The sequence below is a fragment of the Lacerta agilis genome, chromosome Z, assembly GCF_009819535.1.
Source record: "Lacerta agilis isolate rLacAgi1 chromosome Z, rLacAgi1.pri, whole genome shotgun sequence".
In the NCBI taxonomy this organism is placed as follows: Eukaryota; Metazoa; Chordata; class Lepidosauria; order Squamata; family Lacertidae; genus Lacerta; species Lacerta agilis.
The window spans coordinates 23,824,028-23,840,233 of NC_046331.1; positions in this window are offsets into that span (position 1 = coordinate 23,824,028).

Below are 16,206 nucleotides of genomic sequence, written 5' to 3' on the forward strand. Positions count from 1 at the left end.
GCTAAAGGTATTGGCAAGTCAATAAAACTTTTTTGTTTTTCAACTTTATCAGATTCATAAGACTGTTCTCAGGGTAGCTAGCTGTATGATTTGTTTAGCTGAAATCATTTCATTGGGTGTGTGCTGTTGGGATATGCGTTAATAATAAACCCAACAATTCTGTAGTGCACACAGGGTGAGATTTTACCATCATTATTCATGATGAGAAACCATTTCTATGGCTACTGTACAGAACTGTGGTTGCATTTCACTTGATATGCAAGCTTCCAACTGATTACACAGATTCCAACAGAAGAAATAGTCTATGGGCCAAGAAGGGTGGTCATTACCATCTTGAGTGAATAAATGAGCTAGGCTCTCATTGGGAAATAAAAACACCCAAACTTAGTTATGTATAAAATAGCAAAAAACAAATAACAAAACAAACCCACACAATAGATAGTTTGGAGCTATACCTTTTGCCTGATTTGGACCCCAGAGGACTCAAATTCACTGGAAAACATTCATAATGTCTTAAAATAATTTGGGGGAGCATAATTGAAAAGACACAAACAGACAGTGCAAAACCAGTAAGTCCGGCCCAGGGGAAATACACCAATACACCCCCCCCCCGCCAGTTTCATTTTCCAGTCTTTAGATTCTATGTATTTTGGCTGGGATTTTTAAAAGAAAACATAATTAAGGTGGTTTTTGGTGAAAGCTACTCATTACAGATGTCCAACACAGCTGATAATTCTACTACGATCATATACTAACAAAACAAGGGTACCTTGTTTATTTACTCCAGATGATAAGAACCACCACATTCTAGAGCCCTGAACCCCAGATTGATATGGCTGCAGGCTGATGTAACCCCAAACCATGGGCTAGCAGTATGTGAATGAGCCTAACTTCCTCTCAAATTTGCATGCTCCCATCCTCATGTATGGCCAGAAGGTGGAGCTTTTGCCTTTCATTTGAGTTAACTGCAGTTTGACATTTCACCTGAACCAGGGACTGCTGTTTAATACCAACAGTAGTTATGTCAGCCACCCATATTCTTAACCCATTGTTTGAATCTGACAGGCTGATATTAACCATAGTTAGCATTAAACCTGGAGTCCCAGTTTAGATGAAATGACAAATGACAGTTAACTAAAGCCAAAAGCTTCCAAACGATATCCCAGGAGATCCTAGCAACTCCTGGTGGTGTGAGGGGAGGAAGCACAACCCTAGGAGGAGATTAGGCTTATTTATAGAATTATAGAATTGTATAGTTGGAAGGAGTCCCAGGGTCATCTAGTCTAACCCCCTGCAATGCAGGAATCTCAGCAAAAGATTCCCCTTGCTCCTGATGTACAGCTTCACTCGTCCCTTCCTCTCTAGCGGGGAGATGCCATTTCACACCCTCCAACATTTCTCCAATGAAAATGGGGATGTTCTATTCTACGTCAGGAAGCTTCTGATATACCTCTGTCACCCTGAGCCAATTAAAACCTCTCCGCCTGACCTACCTCACAGGGTTGTTGTAGAGGAAAAATGTGTAAAGTAATAGATAATGTACAACACCTTTCACAGACCAACGGAATGAAATTAAAATTTTAGCTATAAGCTGCCTTGAATCCCTGCCAGGGAAAAAGTGGGATATGCTACTACTGTAGAAGGAACAACACCAACAACAATGGAAACTGGAAATGATCAGGAACATACCAGAGAGTAAATCCTGTTGAACTCAATGAGACTTAATTCTGAGTAAATATCAGCGTCACGATTTCCTTTATTTAGCGCAGGCATTTTATTTTCAGTATCTACACATGTGCGCCCCCTCCCCCACACCACTTTAAATTGTTTTCTGAAACATGGAGGGAAGGAAAAAGAAAAACAGGGACATTCCAGGGTCAAATCAGAAACCTAGATGGTTTCTGTAATTCCTGTCCCTGGAAAATTGGGACACTTGGAGGGTAGGCTATTTTGCCGTTCGTCTCATGTGCCAAAATATATTGTGCCAGTTGCACACTCCTGTACATGTTCAATGAAGCTTGCTCTCTGTTAAACTTGCAGCCCCAGTTAAATAATTGCTCATTATCTTCTTTGCCAATAATCTAAGCATCAAGTGTCTACATTCATGCTTATAAGAGCGGTAGACTCGTAATCTGGGGAACCGGGTTCGTGTCTCCGCTCCTCCACATGCAGCTGCTGGGTGACCTTGGGCTAGTCACACTTCTCTGAAGTCTCTCAGCCCCACTCACCTCACAGAGTGTTTGTTGTGGGGGAGGAAGGGAAAGGAGAATGTTAGCCGCTTTGAGACTCCTTCGGGTAGTGAAAAGCGGGATATCAAATCCAAACTCTTCTTCTTCTTCTTTCTTCTTCTTCTTCTTCTTCTTCTTCTTCTTCTATGTAATATGTAATATTTTTGCTTTTAGTTTAGTGAATTCAAACATTAAGGCTGCAGTCTAAACTCCACTTTCAATAAGACTTCCACAGAATTCAACACCTCTCTATTTAATAGAAGCTAGCTCTGAGTAGGTTTGGTTAAGATTATGCAGTAAAATCCCTACCCTGGTTTTCTGGTCTTCATAGAGTTGGTAGGAAGGAAGGAATTAAGGTTGGAAAGGAGCTGATATTTGCCTCACTACCCCCAGCCAAACAGAAGTTATGAGGTCTGCCTAATGAATGGAATACTTTCCCCCCTCCCAAACCCTAGGTCTCTCTTGAAATAATGCTGTGCCATCAACAGACCCAAATCATTGTTTTCTGAAACAGACTGTCTACCAGCCAAGGCTTTCTCCAGCTGTTAGTGCAAGGTATTAATAAGGAACATTAGCTGGTGCCTGCAATATACATTTGAGAATATGCAGCTGGTGGCATGGAAACACTTATCTCAAGATAGGCTGGAAAATTAGCTTCAGTACCAGGCGGTGCATGTTAACACATGAGTCAACACCAAACAAATGGAAAAGGCCAGTACTTAGTCACCCACATTTATACACTAAATGCAAATACAGTGAGCCTTCTGTAGAAGTAGAAAAGCATGGACACTCACCCAGGAGAAAACTAAGGGCCTTAATCCACATCTATGGCCCTTAATCCACATCCAGACACTGCTAGTTCTAATCAGAGTAGACCCATTGAAATTGATAGGCATGACTTTTCAGTCCATTAATTTCAATTAGGTCTGTTCTGAGTTGAACTTAATTGGGTACAGCCCATCGTATTTCACAGACAAGCCAGTTGCAGCATGTGTTTGCAGCCACCTTAATAAATTAATTCACTTGTTCTGTTGTTACTTTCCACAACGTCTTGAAGTTACTTACAAAAACAAACTAATACAATACATACCGCACATAAATATTATGTTTCAGTTTTAATGGCAGACTTAATACTAATAATACTGGGGGGGAGGCATTAAAAGAGGATTCGATAAATTTATGGAGGATAACTTGTTTTAAATTATTTTTTAATACTTATTTTAATGCCATAACCCTCCCTGGGACCTTAGGGTGAAGAGCAGCAATCAATCAATCAATCAATCAATCAATAACCAGTGGTTACTAACCCTGATGAATACGGTCTGTCTCCACTATCAGATGAAGGGTGCTTCTGAGGACCAGAGGCTGGAAAGAAACCACATGAGCCGAGAGTGCAATTGTGCTGCAGTTTGGCTTGTGGATTTCGCTCAGCGTCTGTTTGTCCCTTATATGAACAGGATGCTGCACTCTTTGTTCGTGCGTATAGTGTTTTTCTTCTTCTTCTTCTTCTCAATAACCTTGCGCAGTACTGTAACCATTTCATGGTCTGTAGACTAAATAAACTGACCCTGACAATACATATCTATGGAACAATTGTGACATGCTAAAAGTGTTCATCCGTAATAGTCAATTATGAAACAAGGGCAGTCAGAGTATAGTTTGCAAACGTCAGGGTTCCCTCCAAGCACACAGATACCCCAATGTTTATCAGATAGCCTTGTTTTGGGCCTGTTTCAGTCAGCTCTTATCACTTGAGTTTGCTAACAAGGATGAGCTGCAGGATTCAAGAGGCAGTTTGCTGCTGTGCAGCAGCTGCTGGAGAGCAACTGCATTCATTCTCTGCTCTGGGCTTTACAAAGGCTTCTCATGGGCCACTGTGACAAACATGTTGCTTTTTTCTGACCCAGCAAAGCTCTTTTTATGTTCTCAAGAATGGCAAACAGCTGTAGCGTAAATCCTCAGGAGTATTTCTGCTCAGGACTCCAGTCAGCCTGGAACAGGAACTCTAGTATTGTTTGGGGCACACAGAGAGATTCTTCCCTTTGCTCCACTCTCGTGCAAGCATTTCTGTATATCCTATGCACCACAAACAAACATGAAACTGAATATATTTTACATTCCAATATGGCATTTAGCATATATCTTGCCCATCATCATTATAATAAAAGGTTGCAACCCATGTAGCGCTAAGTATTGGTACAATTGTTCTGTTGGTCAAAGTTTTTTTGCCCATGGAATGTGGTTGCCCAAGGAAATTAATGAGTTTCCTCAATTGCAGCTGTTGCATTGGATTTCTCTGTTGTGCAACATTAAAACTTACCATACCTGTCTGCTAGTGCAAGGACTAGTGAACAGAGTACACAGCCCTTGACTGCCATAAGGGGGAACAAATTGCATGCACCCACCCACACCACATATGGAAAGAAAGAAAGAAAGAAAGAAAGAAAGAAAGAAAGAAAGAAAGAAGAAAGAAAGAATTATATATATCCCTTGGGGAGTGTCTTGGTGTGGAATTATGTCTTCTTTTGGAAGTGAAATGTGAAATGGTTATTTGTCTGCTGCCCATGAGTAGGAGTTACATATGAATGGGCCTTTGAGCATAGTCAAGACTGACTCAGAGTCTGCTAACAGGAGTTTCTGTTGTCCTGGCCCTTCCCATTTTCCTTCCTATCTTTAGATAAGGGCCCACTTGCAAATGTGTGTAAGGTTCATTGTTGGAGAATTGAACTCCCAATTAAAGCACTTGAGCCAAAGAGCCTAGGTACAGAATAGGTGGTGACAAGGGAAGAGGGAATGGGAGTTGCCTACCTCGTTCCAGTGCTTCTCACCGTCCTCACATAAATTTCCCCAAGGAATCCTGAGAAGTTGGTTAAAAGTGCTGGTGGGGTAAACCACCATTCCTGGCATTGTCTGGGGGAAGCCTTGTGCTTTAAATGTACAGTGTGGATGTGACCAAAGTGTTATTGTTCTCACAAATATGTGATAAGGTTCTGTTACTGAGAGCCCGTGTGTGGTGCAGTGGTTAGACAAAAACAGTTAAGTTCTGGGTTCAATACCTACTTAAGCCATGAAACTCACTAATTGACCTTGGATCTCTTTCTCAGCCTGAACAACCTTACAGGGTTGTTGTTGTTGTTGTGAGAGAGTAAAATGGGGTAGGAGAGAAACCATGTGTGCTCACCTTAAAGTCTTTGAAGGAAGCAATAGTTATAAATGATATAAATAAAATGATCAAATTCTGAGCAAATGTTCCGCTATTAAGTATGAAATCCATACTTAATAGCTGAACATTTACTCAGCAACATGTCCATCTTATGGCCAAAACAGGAATTGCTCAGCAGATGTGTGTAGAAGTATCATAGAAGTGTTACAGAATGAGGACCATCTAACCCAACCCCCTGCAATGCAGGATTCTTTTGCCCAATACGGCCTAGGACCCTTGTATCTACGGGACCGCCTCTCCTGGTATGCCCCACGGAGGACCTTGCGGTCCGCAAATAATAACATCTTGGAGGTACAGGGCCTCAAGGAGATTAGACTGGCCACAACCAGGGCCAAAGCCTTTTTGTCTCTGGCCCCGGCCTGGTGGAATGCTCGGTCACAAGAGACCAGGGCCCTGCGGGATCTGACATCTTTCCACAGGGCCTGCCAGATGGAACTGTTCCACCAGGCCTTTAGCCAAGGTCCAGTCTGACTCCCCCTCAATCCTTATAAGAACTTGCATGAAAGTGACCCCCCCCCCCATTTTCCTCACAGGCTCATATAAGATCAGTATAAACAGTTAGGCCTGGTGAGCATTTAAGGCCCCATCCCTAATTTACAGGTTGCCATCTCATTAGATTTCACTTTGATTCTGATTTGATTTTAGTTGATTGCTTGATTTTATGGTAATATGTTATATATTTGATGTTAGCTGCTCTGAGCCCGGTTTTGGCAGGGGGGGCGGGGTATAAATTATTATTATTATTATTAAAGCCATGAACCTGAGATTAAGAGCCTTATGCTCTACCTGACTGAGCACTCTGTCACACTCCCAACTTTTTTCTTTAATGAAAAGCAGTCACAGAAGGCTATCTGTCTAAGATTAAAATGGCCAGGAAAAATGGTCTCTTTCCTTGCTATTTTCTGCTCAGAATTGGCCCCTTCCCCTTCATGCCCATGCGTACAGGTGGCAACCATTTTTGGCACATCCACCTGACGTACAACCGCTGACGCAAAGGTCCCTTTGGACCCGGGAGAGTGAGGAACAGGGCAGGAGCAGAACAGGGTCAAACAGGCTTCTGCACGCTCCGCCAATGTGCACTGGGCCAAGAATGGAACCCCTGCACAAAATGGTTGCCGCCTGTAGATTCTGCTTTCTCTATCTTAAACAGGAATTGCAGACACATACGAAATAGGGTTCTAGGCTTTGTTACACAGATGGCACTTACATAGCACCCAGGATTTCGCGGGGGGGGGGAGTTTTCAGCACGGCATCTGTGCCCCCATCCGATCTAGAAGAACAAGACATCAAAACAGAATTCTCTACGGCTGCATGTGAACTTATTGGATTTTCTGTGCAAAGTGTAAACAGCAGAAGGAAGGCCTTGGATCCCTGGCAAAAGGCCTGACACCATTCTGTGGAGCTGGCCTTGTAAGATATCCTCTGGAGCTTGCAGATCCTCCAGGAGTCTTGAAGGACATATTGAAGATACATCTTTCCTTCGGAAATGGCGGCTAATTAATTGAAGAGGTAGTTCGTTGTGGGTAGGCTCTCTGCAGCACTTCATACAGCTGAGCTATCAATACTATGCCTGTAGCTTCTGCAAGATTGCAAATGAGCCACAAAGACTAGATTAGAAGGAATAAACTTTATTTAGCAGTGCACAACTACCAATATATAACTGAACCTAGTTAGATCTCCTGAACTTCCTTTCCTTGCTGGGGTCCCCCAGAATCCATTCTGCCCCTGTTGTAACGTGAGGTTAGTGATTTCAGTAAGTGATTTCAGCTCTGACATAGCAGGCAGGAGACAGCTTCTTCACGTAACACTCTTTATTCAGGCAAACAAGACTGGGGAACTGAGGAGAGGGAGATACATTTATAGGGACAGTAGAGGATACATTTGGGAGTGAAGAATCTCAAGCAATCACAAAGCTGCCTTTTGGTGGGAACCAATAAGACTGAGGATCCAAATGCAGCAACTTGAATGAACCAATAGTAGCTGTTCCTTCTGGAACAGGAAGGCAGTTACTTTCCCCTAATGTGAATACAGACAATAGTAATACAGATATGATAACCCTTGAATCAATACACAACACCCCCCACCCCCAACCATACAACCATTTCTAAATCACTTGAGTTCCTGCTAACATCTCAAGGCCCAGCTCATTATATTGCCTAATACAATGGCCCTTCCCAATGGCCGCCCAGAGTGGCTTGGGAGACCCGGCCAGATGGGCGGGGTATAAATAAATTATTATTATTATTATTATTATTATTATTATTATTATTATTATTATTCCTCTCTGAGAGGGGAAAGCCCTTTCTCTACTCATTGGGTTTGTCTCTGCAGCAAAACCACAATTTTGAACTTCAACCAGAAGGCAAGATTAGCTCTAAGTTTGATGGGGCCCGCAGCAAAGTTCCCTCTGGGTGCAATTTTTCTTTACTCATGGTCTTACCTGGCAGGAGTAGCAATGGTGGGCAGCAGCATCAGTGCTCTGACTGACGCAGCTGCCATTTTAAATTCCCATATTGCCAAGGATCATGCTGGGGCAATTGAGGAAATTAATAACGGTGACTCAAATACCTTCACTGGAGGGCTGCAGTTTTAACTGCCACAGAGAGGAGGTGTCGTGGGAGACTAAAATTGCAGGTTAAGCTCCATGGAAACAGGCCTTTCTGGAGCTACAAGCACAAAGCGCCCCATCTTTACCATACATTTAAAGCAGTATAATACCACTTTTACAGTCACAGCTTCCCCCTAAAAATCCTGGGAACTGTAGTTTGTTAAGGGTGATGAAAGTTTTTAGGAGATTCCTATTCCCCTCACAGAACTACAATTTCCAGAGTATTTTATCAACCAGTTTCTGTTCCCATGAAACTCAGAGAACTGCAGCTATGATAAGGCTGGGGTGGGAGTAGCATATACTGATGTTATCACTGCTGCCCACGAGCATCCACTGTCGAGGGTGGTTGCTTCACTTTGTCTAATGGGCGAACCGGCCCTGGCAGTTATTTATATTTGCGCAACATTCAATTGAGCCCTTCCGTCAGAAGGCCTCAGTGGGGACCACTAATTGCCAGCAAAGGAAGACAAGGTCTTGTCATGGATTTGAGATCCTCAGTGGGCAACACCAAGGAAAATGGGGGGGGGATCTACCCAAATAAACGTGGTGCAGTGTTATTTATGATTATGTGTGCAAATCTTACTGAATGTGGTTGCAATGTCAAATCTTTTGTAAGCTGTTTGGGAACCTTTTTGGATTAATGTTGTGGGATAAAATAATTCTACATTCATTCATTCATTTTTTTAAAAAATGCTGATATAGTGCAACATAATGAAAAAGATCAAAACATTGTACAACAAAAATATGTGTGTGGTCTATATATTACATTGTAAATACATTATATAAATAAATATATAAAATTAGTTTCTTTTCCTCTCTCTTCAGTTACAATACTTGTGGACTCAGTTCCTTTGAGGAACTGCTAGCATTGAACTATTTCTACATACATACATACCCCTCCTTTTCCCCTGACGGAGCTCTAGGCAGCTTATATCTAAAAATGAGAGCCACTAAAAAAAAGAGAGAGAAAATAATAATTAAAAAAAATAAACATTGTTAGAAGTAAAGCTATACATGTACATAAAATCTGTTTAAAACACACCAATTATTACAAGAAAAACAACATGACACCAGCCCTTTAATTAAAAGCAGTCTGTTGGAACAGGAAAGTATTCACTTGCCAGTGGAAGGACAGCAAGGAGGGAGCCAGTCCGGCTTCTCTAGGGAGGGAGTTCCAGAGTCTGGGAGCAGCCACCAGGAAGGCCCTGTCCCATGTCTGCACCAAGCACCTGTGATAGTGGAAGGATCAAATATCTCAAACCCTGGGCAGGTTCGTATAAAGGAACCTAAGGTCCACAGCTTGGACCTAAGCTGTGTAGAGATTTATAGGTGATAGCCAGCACATTGCGTCCTGAAACAGACCAGTAGCCAGGCAAGCTGTTGTAGCAAGCTGGTCTTCTCCCTATAACCAGCTCTGGTTAACAATCTAGAACTAGGCGGTGATAATTCATTTGTCTTAAGTAATTTGGTGTAAAAGATGGGGGCTCATTGTACATAAAAACATTGATGTGAATGGTGGTTCTAATACACTTTGATGGGAGCAAGTGACTAATGGATGGCCGTTGTTCCAGATGAACAGTGCTATTTTCCCAGAGAAAGAGGTGCTGGAATGAACCATGAACACTTTCCTCATTCTCTTAGAATGGCAAGACGCCCAACTGAGAGGAGCCACAAATAAATTCCGGCTCAAAAAAAGCCCCACAGATGAGTTAATCTCATATTTAAACACACACACACAAAAATACAATGCTTTCAGAGAATCCAGCTACAGAGAATGGCTGCCTGCCTCCAGATTCAGTAGGAAACTCTGCCTGGTTCAATTATGATGATAACCGCTAGAGAGCGCCATTGATATAAATATTTTGTTACCTTTTCCCATATGACTGCTCTTCTCCCCACACCCCTTTCCTTTCTTCAATGCCATCCTTTGCTTTTCATTTACTATCATGCAAACATCAGGAGCCTTTTTGAAATGGGATTGTGAATGGATTTGTGAGTGGAATGAGTGCTTAATAGTTACATGCCAGTCAAATGCTATGAGAAAATGCCTGTGGTGTTCTTTTCATACGTCACTTACAGAGAGAATTGAGGCATGCAACTCTTAACATTTGCAGTTTTGGGGTGATACCATTGCACCATGTCTCCTCATGGCCACCATCTTCCCTGGCTCTGTGGTTTCTGTCCCCCATTACTACTCCATTCCTGCTCCCCACCACTGCCTCCATTCCTTGCACAGACACACATGTGAATCCCCCCTGGGCCTTTGACTTTTCCTCTCGCATTCTCTATGCCCAGTGCTGGTGCTCATTGAGAGGCCACCTTTCCTGTACTCAGCACAGAAGAGGTGGAGGACTTGGACAACTTGGACAACTAACAAGAAAGGAATTGGGGTTGTGTATGTGCCATTAACTTTAAAGAGCATTACATTTCTCAAAGAATCATGGGGGTAGCTTACCCCTCACAGAGCTATCAGTTGCCAGCACTCCTAACAAACTGTGGTTCCTAGGATGCTTTGGGGAAAACAGTGTGCTTTAAATTTGCTTTAAATGTACAGTGTGTACACAGGCTGGGACAGCTTCCTCAAGTTTAGACTTTGAATCCCACTCCAGTGTGGTGTGGGGTAAAGAATTGGAGAGTTTGATAGGCAACTCAGTAGGACTTTGTGAGCACCATACAGACGGATTGGGGGCCTATTGGCATAGCTGTCAACTTTACCCCTTTTTAAAGGGAAATTCCCTTATTCCGAATAGGATTCCTCGCAAGAAAAGGAAAAAGTTGACAGCTATGCCTGTTGGGTATAAGGCAGGGTCCTACATTCTATGAAGAAGGCCAGAGGTATAATGTTCAACACTATCAGTTGAAAGAATCTCGGCAGGATTAGAAAACGGTTAGGAAAGAGAATGCTGTAAATAATGAGGACCAGAGGGAGGATTGCTGAGGAAATAGCATCTCCTCTCTTTCTCATGACGCTCTTGAGTTTCAGAGCAGAAGTAAAATTCGAACCCATGTCTTTGTGGCTCATCATAGCTCACACACTGAGTCCTTAAATTGTGCTGTGGCTCTTTCTGCTAAAAGATGACAGCAGTTGGTCCTGATTCCTAAATGAATCACCTTGCCAGACCCAGCAAGCATAATTCAGTGAAAGGAGATTTTTTAATCCCTGAGGATTACAAACTGATCAGTGGTGGTGGATTCTGAGTGACAAAATCAGCCATCATTTTATTTTACTTTTTTGTCAGCAATGAAGGTGAGAGAGCAAAATGTTGGCAACTCAAGTGGGCAGGAGGGAATTGACCCAGATTATTCTCCAACTTCACCTGAGCTGCCTCTTCCTTCTGCCTCTTTCTCCTCAGCTGCCTTGTCAACTTGTGACATCTCAGGGAGTCCGTAGCCAGTGGCAACAGCTGATACCAGGGACATGCACACTATAAAACTAGGATATTTGCGCTCCTGTGTAATTAACACTTTCCAAAAAGGCAGATGTATATTCAGAAATATATTTATTTAGAAATAAAGCTGGCTTGCTGAAGCCCCTCTTCATTAGTTTCATGCATGGTCTCAGGAAAAACCTTGCCAGCTCCAGACATCCCTGAAAGGAAAACACAGGTGGCATCGTGATGGGGGATAGCTACCTTTTGGCAGTGTAAACCAGGCACCTCCACTGGCTTCTGCCTGGCAATGGCACCCCTGACTTCTGAAGGCAGCCCTGTTTAGGGAAGTTTTTAATGTTTAATGCTCTATTGTGTTTTTAATATTCGGTTGGGAGCTGCTCAGAGTGGCTGGGGAAACCCAGCCAGATGGGTGGGGTATAAATATTATTATTATTATTATTATTATTATTATTATTATTATTAAATCAGCCCACTTCCACTGGTTTCCAATCCTGAGTATTCGCTGGTTCACACATTCACTTTGTGCCTGGGGGCCAGTCTCCACTCCCTCCTTCCTGATTGTATTGTTCCCAGCCATGCCACATCTGGAGGGCCACATACGCCTCACCCCTGAACACACAATTTGCCTCAAACACATTCAAAAACCTCCCATTCACACACAGAGACGCATTAACTCACCAAGCATTCTCTATTCACGCCCCAGCTTCAACCCACAAATACTACACAGCTCTTGTCAGCAGGTTTCTGAAGGTGAATTTCAACTAGCTCACATCCCGAACTATCAGCTACTTTCAGCCTTGTGGTATCTACCAGCATCCAAATGCGAACTTCACTGACTTCCACACATCAACTGCAGCTTCTGCCAGGTCCATTGCCAGGTATCAGCCAGTTTCCATCCATAGATATAATTTTCTATAGACATTAAAGCTTTTCTTAATGCAACAAGATAACAGCTACCCAAAATACAAATGAAATAAGTAGCATACAGAGTCTTTCTTTTTTAAAAAAAAATATTATTATTTTATTTTATTTTGACGCATATATAAATAAGAATAAAAATGTGCACCCCACCACCAAGAGCATTCCATTGTAACTATCCAACACCCCAAATTTCAACACTTCTTGTGATGGTTTGACCCCTTTCCATTTTAACAGTACAGCATCCTGCAGCCAAACGGAAGCCGCAGAAGCCGCGCTGGACATTCGGCTTCTGAGGCAAAGTTCGCAAACCGGAACACCTACTTCCAGGTTTGTGGCGTTTAAATTCCAAGTTGTTCGTGAACTAAGCTGTTCGAAAACCAAGGTACGACTGTACAAATTCTACAAACACCCTCCATATCTCCTTAAAATCATTTTTCCTGCATATTCCCTGTCTTACCTTAATGGCACTTGTTAATTTATCTTTAATAGCTATATCCCACACCTCTTTATACCATTCTTCCATTTTATATTCTGCTTGCCCCTTCTACTTCCTTGCTATAATAATTTGTGCAGCTGTCAATAAATTTGTGAGCAAGTTCTTCATAGCCTGCAAACCTTCCACCCCATCATAAATAATGCTACCTCTGGACTTTTGGTCAGCTAACCCAGTGATTTCTGTTATCTCCTTAAACACCCTTTGCCAGAAAAATTGTACATATTTGCACCCCCACCACATGTGAACATAATTCCCAGAGTCCTGGCATCCCCTCCAACATAAAACTGAATATTCCTTGTTTATTTGATTTAATCTGACTCATGTTAAATACCATCTCCAAACTAATTTATAATAATTTCATTTTATTCTTATAGACAACATTTTCAACATACGATTCTCCCATATTTCCCCCCAGCTTTGACTATATGCCCTGTCAGAGTCCATTCTTAAAGGTAACTCTTATCACCCACAGAAGATAGTAACCCCTACCAATCTCTCCCACCACACCCTGGCTCTTTCCTTTCTTGCCCATCTTCCAGCTATGGATATCAACCACCTTTAAGCTGCAATCAGCATCTTAACTTGCATTCTTCCTGTGGCTGGCTGGTGCAACAGCAATGACAGGACGCCACCCGCTTCTTTCTGATCCTCCTCTCAGTGTGGATGGTCCTGCACATGTTGCACGACGGTCTTCGGTTCCAGCCAGTTCTCTTGCACTGTTGAGATGATCTGGCTGGCCAGCCACAGTGGCTGGTGTCTCTTAGTTTGAGGTCCTTGGAAGTTTTTGATGCCTTGGTCTTAAGTCAAGAGTGTGTGGGGTGTTAGGGTAGGGGTAGTACATTAGGGGTGGAACACATGGTGTTCCTTCTGCAGTAGTTTGTCCACCCTTGGTCCCCACCCTGCACTCTGCTCTCACCTGTGGCTCCTAGAAGCTGTCAGCATGCAACAGCAGCCACACCCTGGGAATGACTTTTACTGGCTGGCTAAACCTGGTGAGGGTAGCTGATGGCTTTCAAACCCTTAGTGAGTTAGAAACTTCCCTTGCGTGTGAATAGTGGCTGTGATCAATAGGCTTGCAGTGTTTTGGTTTCTATGAATAAAGAGTTAACTTCACTGACACCATGTTTTTTTATTGCTGACTTGTCCCTGACTCCAGACCCTGACAGCTGAGGAGGAGATAGTCCAAACAGAACAGGCCCTGATGTTGTTTCGCCTCCTGGTTCTGACCCTCATTGGTGGATGGAGTACTCAAACAACCAACTTGGTTTTTGCCAAAGGTCGATGTGATACATAAGCCAGGCGGGGGGTACCTATGAGTTGGCTGGGTTGGCCCCGGCCAAGGATGCATACCCATGAGGGCACAAAAATCACACCTCTCCACTCTGGCTAGGAGTGGCTAGGAGCCCACAAAAGGTAATAAAATGCAAACTCCTTGTGTTTCTTGTCCATGGTCTCTCCTGGCTTTGATACAGCTCCTTGCCAAGAAGGAAAGGGAGCACTCATGCACCTTCTTGTCAGGTATGCCAGGTGATAAAGCATTCAAGTTAACAGGTGTACCAGCAGTCTAAGTTCATGGCTAGGCACAAGCTAAGACATTGTCCCAACACTTGCCATCCTCTACTGCCATACCCTTTGAGAACCACTGAGCTAAGACATTGTCCCAACACATGACGCCTTCCAAAGTTCTCCTCTTGAAGAGTAGGGCAGGCACAGTTATCCACAAGATTAGTGTCCCAAGCCACAGGGTTGGGCAAGCAGACAGGCACTCCTCTGAATCACTTGGGTGTGCTGAGTCTGTTCATGCTGGTGCAGTCAGCTCCATGTTCTTGGAAACAGGTGGAGTCATCAGGGCCAGCTCTTGGCGTGGTAAAGGGAGGCTCTTTGCTGTGGGGAGTTGTGTCAGTCTGCTATGATATGGCACTTGGGGTGTCCAGTGGCACAGAGGTGGGCTTCTACCCTGATAATCCACTCAGCCTCTCCCCTGGATCTGGATTGGCCCCCCTCACACATGCTGGGCCCGTCCCAAAGATCCAGTTTCCCCAGTTCTATGTTACCATCCCAACCCTCCTCCCCTTCTGACCAATCTTACCAAGATGTCTCCACAGGACTCATGACACTGCCCTCTCTCCCTCCCTTCTTCCTTCCCACAAAGCTGATGGTCTCATTCTCCCCACAGGCCCAATGCTATCTTTGCCTCCTTCCTCACAATCCTTGTGCACTGTAGGTTGGTCATTCCAAGTTCAAATAAAACCCAAAGTTGCAGATAGCTCTAGAGGGCTCAGTCAGATTAACTAAATCATATGAGAAACTGCTGGGTATGTTTAGCTCATAGAAGAGAATATGAAAGGGAGAGATTATAGTCATCTTCAGATATCTGAAGTACTGTCATACAGTGTGTGTGTGTGTGTGTGTGTGTGTGTGATCCTTCTGACAACAGAACAGCCTCCTCCAGGGCAACTGAGGGCAGCAATCTAGTTTAAGGAGAGCTTGACAGGACTGAGGTGCACATAACTGTGATCTCTTATGGAGAACAATGGTTGAGAACCCCTGGGAGAACAGCTGACGTACTGCATCTTTTGGCCCACCTCTTGAATTGGCTGTGTGAGGTATTCCTTTACAGTGGTGAGAGGGGAAGAGTCACAGAGGCTTCTTGGGTCCCCTTTACCTGTAGACAAGAGCCGCCTGCACCCCTCTTTTCTCAGCCACTCAGAGCGAAAACATTCATCACTTCCTGTCTCAGCAACAACAGTGATGAGAAAAAAACCAAGGCTGGATATCATTCCATGGGGCCAGGAGTCAGAGGGAGGAGAAACACTACAGTAAAGGGAGGCTTCCTCTCGGCCAGCCAGCCGCCATCCTGTGACATTGGACGGCCTTGGACTGCTGAAGCACACAGGATGGGTTCCCACACCTTCCCACGCCCCCACATCTTTTGCTCCATGTTGTTTGCCAGTGGCCAGTGTGTGTGCAAGAGCGCATAGTGTTATCTTTTTCCTTTATTTCCCATTCACAGACATTCCCCTTTGCTGCAGCCATGTAGAAGGCGCAATAATTAAAGTACAGCCTTCACATGCGTCATGATTTGGATCAACCGGCTGTTGGAGGGTATGCACCTGGAGGCATTATTCCTGCTTCCAGATAAGCCATTGTTTAGAACAGGAATGAGAAGCCTGTGGTTTCAACTCCCATTTCCCTTGCCCTGACAATTGCCCATGTTGGCTGGGACTGAAAGGACATTGGAGTCCAACAATGTATGGAGGGCTACAAGTTTCCCAGGCTTATAATCTGAATGGGAAACAAGATATGCAGAGTTAATAATCTAATAAGAGCCATGGTGG